The 6,303-nt window shown below is 54.1% G+C and overlaps 1 long non-coding RNA gene across 1 annotated transcript; it reads left to right on the top strand.

The window, feature by feature from the left end:
• Nucleotides 1–335: 335 nt before the first annotated feature.
• Nucleotides 336–3,807, top strand: LOC138423688 (uncharacterized). The gene is made up of 2 exons (XR_011250420.1): nucleotides 336–979; nucleotides 3,538–3,807. It is a non-coding gene; the product is annotated as an uncharacterized lncRNA (long non-coding RNA).
• Nucleotides 3,808–6,303: the final 2,496 nt, after the last annotated feature.

The raw sequence follows: 6,303 nt of genomic DNA, 5'->3' as shown, positions 1-6,303 counted from the left end.
AGGTCGGAAATGAGTGAATCCATAAACGACGGAATGAGTGTTCAGGCCCAGCACTGTCTTCTCTTCTTCCCACGGGGGCCCTAGGCGGACCCCAAGAAGAGAGGAGAATGCGATTTAGGCCTCACACCAGGACGAGGGGTGTGTGTGTGTGAGAGAGAGAGATGGGTGTGTGGGGTGTGTGATCTAGTGTGGTGTAGGCTGATATGTGTGCGTCTGTCCGTCAAGGCAAGGTACCGCGTGGACCCCCAGACCTGGGGTGAAGCCCCGCCCACCAGGGCCCCGCCCACAGAGACACCCCGCCCACCAGCGCCCACGCCCATCTGGAGGCCCCGCCCACTCGAGGCGGAGGCGGCGGCGCAGCGAGCCCCCGAGGCTCCGAGAACGCGCCTGGCACCGCCGCCGCGGGGCGGGCGTCTGTTCTGCCGGGTTCGAGCCCCGGGCACTATAGGTCCCCGCGCCCTAGCCCTGCACGAGTGACGAACCCTCTCTGGGCTTGAAACGACACCGGCCTCACGAGGTGCCCGCAGGGATGAGCCGAGGCTTCGGTGTATATAGCGCTGGCCGCGTCCTGGGCAGGGGCGCCCCTCAGTCAACGACGTCCCCCGCCCCCGCCCCCGCCCGCGGCGGGGCGATGACCCAGCCCCTCGGCCCAGTGGCAGCAACAGGGGCCTGTGTGGGCATGGGCACAGCCCCCCAGCTGCCCCCGTGCTGAGGTTCGGCGGCCTGCAGCTGCGGGGTCTGCCGTGCGCTCCCGAGATGGAGGCGGCGCTGGGGCGCGCGGTGAGCGCCACTCGGTGCTGGGCGGCGGGGGACCCGGTGGCGGATACGCCCCCGCAGGGCCGCGTCCAGCAGAGCGAAACGGAGAAACAGACTGCTGGCTGCCTTCCTATCAAGTTCTTTTCTAACCTTGATCACCGAAAATATTACTATTCTGATGCCCCAGAGGAGCGAACGGAACCACGATTGGTTCGCAGCCAAGGTTTGTGGAAACCGGTTTCCCCGGGAACCGCGGGGGCGGAACACGAGCCTCCTTCCCCCCGGGTTCCTCCCACACACTCGGGGTGGGGGAGGGGAGAGGCAGGGATTGTGCGGGTGAAGGGCTGCCTGAGAGCAGAGTGCGAGGGGTAGGAGTTGGCCTGGGGCGGGTGGAGGTCGGAGGGCCTGTTCCGCAGAGGGGAGTAAGCCTGGGCAAGGAAGGTCTAAATCCCCAGAGCTTTAATTTATCCCCCGCCACCTCGGGCTTCGCAGGTGGCGCTAATGGTAAAGAATCTGCCTGCCAGTACAGGAGACAAGGAGACTGAGGGGTTCGATCCCTGGGTCGGGAAGATTCCCTGGAGGAGGAAATGGCCACCCACTCCAGTATTCTTGCCTGGAGAATCCCATGGACAGAGGAGCCTGGTGGGCTAGAGTCCATGGGGTCGCAACGAGTCAGACACGACTGAGCGACTTAGCACACTAGTCAGCAAAGTGATGCTCCTGTCTCTGCCCCCTGAGGGAGCCACTGCGGGGGCCCCTGAGAGGCAGTGGGCAGGAATGATTTCCACATTAGAAAAACCCCTTTAGTGGAAAAGGGTCTGAATGGAGAGGAGAGGTGAGGGTGTTTCCAGCTGGGAGTAGGGCAGTGAGAAAAGGGACGGGCTGGGCAGCAGTTGTGGGCGGGGGGGCGGGAAGGGGAGAGGCCCCAGCCATGCCTGACTGCCTGCAGTGCTGGGTCAATGAAAGGGCCCAGGGCGGTGCGGACTCAGCCTGCTCAGAGGAAGGGGAGTCCTGACTTGTGTGTGGCCCTTCGGTGGGCATGACAAAGCAGGATGTCGCCACGAGACCTACTGGCTCCTACTTGCAGGGGGCTCTGTGGGCACCAGAGGGCCTGGTCTCACCCCGCGCCCCAGCACCGGGCTGTCCCCGGTCCCTTTCTCTCTTTCCCAAATCCCACCCTTCAAAGCACATTCCAAAGGGGACCCCTTCCTTGCACCCAGCACCTCCACCTTAGTCCCCTTAAAGGGCCTCCCCCTCCTCCTGCCATATGCCAGCCAGCCTCCCCATGGTGGCCAATGGGCATTGAAAAACACCGATCTGGTCTTTCTCTCCACCCAGAATAAGAGCCAGACTCATGGCCCGCAAACCCCAACCTGACCTCACCTCCCTCCATGCTCCCCTGCTCTGCCCGCTCTGCCCCCAGGCTGCCCCCAGAGCTCCCCTTAGCTCCTTCCTTTCTCACCCACTCTCCTCCTCCTTCACACACCCCTCCCCGGGAGCCCCAGAAGGCTGCCTGCTCAGTATCCAAGCCCCATCTCAAATGTCACCTTCTCTTGGCAGAAGTAGCCATCTCTGTTACATGAATCTGGGTTTATTTCATTTTCTTTACATGCTTACCAGCATTTGAAGAGTTACTTTACTTGTGTTCTTGTTTATCCTTTTCTCCCAGACCAGAATATAAGCTCCCTGAGGACAGGGACCATGTCTGTGTTACTCAAGGTTAGGTTGCCGGGGCCTGGACCAGTGCTGGGCATATGGGAGAAGACAGTGAACACTCACTACCCAGGCGAGCCTGCTGGCCCCTGGGGGAGACAGATATGTCTCCAGGTCGTGATGAGTGAGCCAGGTCTAAGCAGTCTGGGAGAAGGTGGCAGAGCTGAGTCCTCCTGGAGGGAATCTGGAAAAACTTTGAAGAAGGATTTGATTTGTGACAAGAGCAGGTAATAATTCCTGAGGAAATTGGCAGAAGCACCTTTGCAGGAGTAGGGTCCTGGATAAGGGGAGGGCCCGGCCTCTGGATGGCTGACATAAAAGATCCAGATATGTGGGAATTCCCTGGTGGCCCAGTGGGTAGGACTCAGAGCTTTTGCTTCCTGGGGCCCAGATTCATCCTCTGATTGGAGAAACTAAGATTCTACAAGCTGAGCAGCCAAAAAGCCCCAAACAACAACAATAAACACCAGGTGTGGGGTGCTGGGGGCAAAGGAGATTAACCTGAAAAGACAGACTGGGGCCAGGCTATGAACTGTCTTGTTAGGGACTGAATTGTGTCCCCACAAGATTCATATGTTGAACTCCTAACCCCTAACACACCTCTGAATGTGACTGTCTTTGAAGATACGGCCTTTAAAAAGGTAATCAAGATTACACAGAGATCCTACCGTGGGCCCTAATCCAGTCGACTGAGCGTGCATGCTAAGTGGCTTCAGTTGTGTCTGACTCTTTGTGACCCCGTGGACTTGTAGCCTGCCAGGCACCTGTCCATGGGATTCTCCAGGCGAGAATACTGGAGTGGGTTGCCATGCCCTCCTCCAGGGGATCTTCCTGAGCCAGGGGTTGAGCCAGAGTCACTTGTGTCTCCTGCATCAGTAGAAGGGCTCTTTACCACCGGCAGCACCTGGGAAGCCCCAGTAGACTGACGACCTCACAAAAAGAGGAGGAGGTACTTGCCTGGTGGTCCAGTAGCTAAGGCTCCGAGCTTCCAGTGTGGGGGACCCAGGGTTGATGCCTGGTGTGGGAACTAGGTGCCATGCTATAACTAATGATCCTTTCATGCCACAGCAAAGACTGAAGACCTCACAGGCTGCAGCGAAGATCTGGCACAGCCAAAGAAAGAAAGATTTTTTTACAAATAAATAAAAAGAGGGAGAGACACTAAGCACAAAGAGACACCATGCACAAAGAGAAAAGATCATGTGAGGGCTGGCAAGGTGGCAGCCCTCTGCAAGCTGAGGAGAGAAGCCTCAGAGGAATCCAGACTTGCCAACACCTTGAGCTGGGACTTCCAGCCTCCAGAACTGTGAGAAAATAAATTTCTGCTGTTCAGACTAACATAGGTCTTAAGATTGAAATTTTTGAATTTTAAATCCTACGATATTAACATGGTTCAAAAATCAAACGGAAAAAGTCATAGTGACTAGATGAGCAGGTCGTCATCAATCAGTGAAACTGCATGTTGATAGCGTGTGGTGATCATGGCATTTTATCCCTGTGATATTCCTCCCCAAATCCCATAAACTCAAGCGAATCATGAAGAAAATATCAGATAGATCTCAACTGAGAAATATTCTCAGTTCAATTCAGTTCAGTCGCTCAGTCATGTCCGACTCTTTGTCATCCCATGGACTGCAGCACGCCAGGCTTCCCTGTCCATCACCATCTCCCAGAGCTTGTTCAAACTCATGTCCATCAAGTCAGTGATGCCATCCAGCCATCTCATCCTCTGTCATCCCCTTCTCCTCTTGCCGTCAATATTTGCCAGCACCAGGGTCTTTTCCAGTGAGTCAATTCTTCACATCAGGTTGCCAAAGTATTGGAGTTTCAACTTCAGCATCAGTCCTTCCAATGAATATTCTACCAAATACCTAACCAGTATTCTTCAAAATTGTCAAAGTCATATAAAATAAGGAAGGTTCAGGAAACTGTCACAGCCAAGAGGAACTGAAGGTGACATGATGACTAAACGTAATGTGTCCTGGATGGGATCCCAGAGTAAAGGACGGTGGGTAAGACTAACGTGTGTGTGCTAAGTGGCTTCAGTCATGTCTGACTCTGCAATGCCATGGACTGTAGCCCACCAGGTTCCCCTGTCCATGGGATTTCCCAACAAGAATACTGGAGTGTGTTGCCATGCCCACCTCCATGAGATCTTCCTGACACGGGGATCATACCTGCGTCTCTTAGGTCTTCTGCGTGGGCAGGCAGTTCTTTACCACTAGCACCACCTGGGAAGCCCAAATAAGGTATTGTGTTCTGTTGCTAAGTTCTGTCTGACTCTTTACAACCCTGTGCACTGCAGCACTCCAGGCTTCCCTGTCCTTCACCATCTCCCGGAGTTTGCTCAAACTCATGTCCATTGAGTCAGTGATGCCTGTGGACTTCAGTTAATAAACAATGTATCGATTTTGGCTCATTAGTTTAAATGAATGTACCACACTAACTGGCTTCCTCAGTGGCTCAGCAGTATAGGATATGTCTGCAGTGCAGGAATTGAAGGAGATGGGAGTTCAATCCCTGGGTCAGGGATCCCCTAGAGGAGGGCAAGGCAAGGCACTCCAGTATTCTTGCCTAAAGAATCCCATGGACAGAGGAGCCTGGTGGGCTACAGTCCACAGGATCGCAAAGAGCTGGACTCGACTGAAGCGACTGAGAATGCATACACCACACAAATATATGATGTTGACAGTAGGGGAAACAGTGGGCTTGGGGGGAGGCATATGGGAACTTTGTATTAATCTTTTTTTTTTTGTATTATCTTTGAAAGTTTTCTGTACCTCTAAAGCTGCTCCAAAGTTTATTTTTAAAAGTAGCAGTGAAAATGCTCACTCTGATTTCTGACCTAATCCACCCAGTTCCCACTCCTGCCTGCAATCCTTTATTAGGGTTCTTGCTCCTTCAAGAATTCCTTTATGCAAATTTGACTCTATACTTTTCCCCAAATGGGCTTTTTAACTTGCTTGAAAGAATATTTAATCATTTTTAATATAAAATAGTTCAAACATAAAAAGTAGAGAGAAAAGCACATCCCAGGGACCCATCACCCACATTCAACAGTTATCGAGGATTTGCCGAGTGCGCTTAGCCTGGATAGGATCTCCTGCCTGGCTCGCTCTCTTTTGCTGAACCATTGTGCATCTTTGGACAACCCAGATGTCATCTTCTACCACCCTAAGAATCATATCCCACCATCAACAGAGATTCCTGAAGGGCTTCTTGTGAGCTTTAATCTGGGTGATGTGGAAACATAGACAGCTTGGCAGGGTGTTTATCTTGACCCAATTATGTCCAGGTGTGGGATGGTTTGGGTGTGGAGGTCAGAGCTAGGAGGCCAATTATGCACGCCCTTGGTCTAGATACCAGATGACGGACCAGGCGATGGGGCCTGGTGCTTGGAGGTTGCAGTTGAATGGAGAGGAGGAGGACTAGCCAGAGCCTGTGTGGCCGGCCACCAAGCAGCCTGGCTTCACATGGGTGCTTGCCTGGAGGACAGAGGGTACCTCGGTGTGAGCGTAGGGCAGCTGCCTCCGTCTGTCCCCACAGGTCCTGCCGGCAAGAGTGGGCACCCAGTGGCCTAGCTTCCCCTTCTCAGGAGAGTGAGCTCATTTTGACCACCTCATCCCAGGTGGCACTTCTCTGCTGTGCGCTGACAAAGCCTGTTCTTTGCCTGTACCCACCCCTTCACGACTCAGGACTGGAGCATGTCAGAGCCGAAAGGCCCTCAGCAATCACGGACTCTAGACTTGCCCCAGTTACACATGGGAAAACTGAGACCCAGCGAGGAGATGCAAGCTGCATAGGGCTACACGGGGAGTCAGAAGCAGGGCTGGA

The sequence above is a fragment of the Ovis canadensis genome, chromosome 18 (genome assembly GCF_042477335.2).
Source record: "Ovis canadensis isolate MfBH-ARS-UI-01 breed Bighorn chromosome 18, ARS-UI_OviCan_v2, whole genome shotgun sequence".
NCBI lineage: Eukaryota > Metazoa > Chordata > Mammalia > Artiodactyla > Bovidae > Ovis > Ovis canadensis.
The sequence above is the reverse complement of the archived record's forward strand: the minus strand, read 5'-3'. Positions and strand labels throughout refer to the sequence as shown.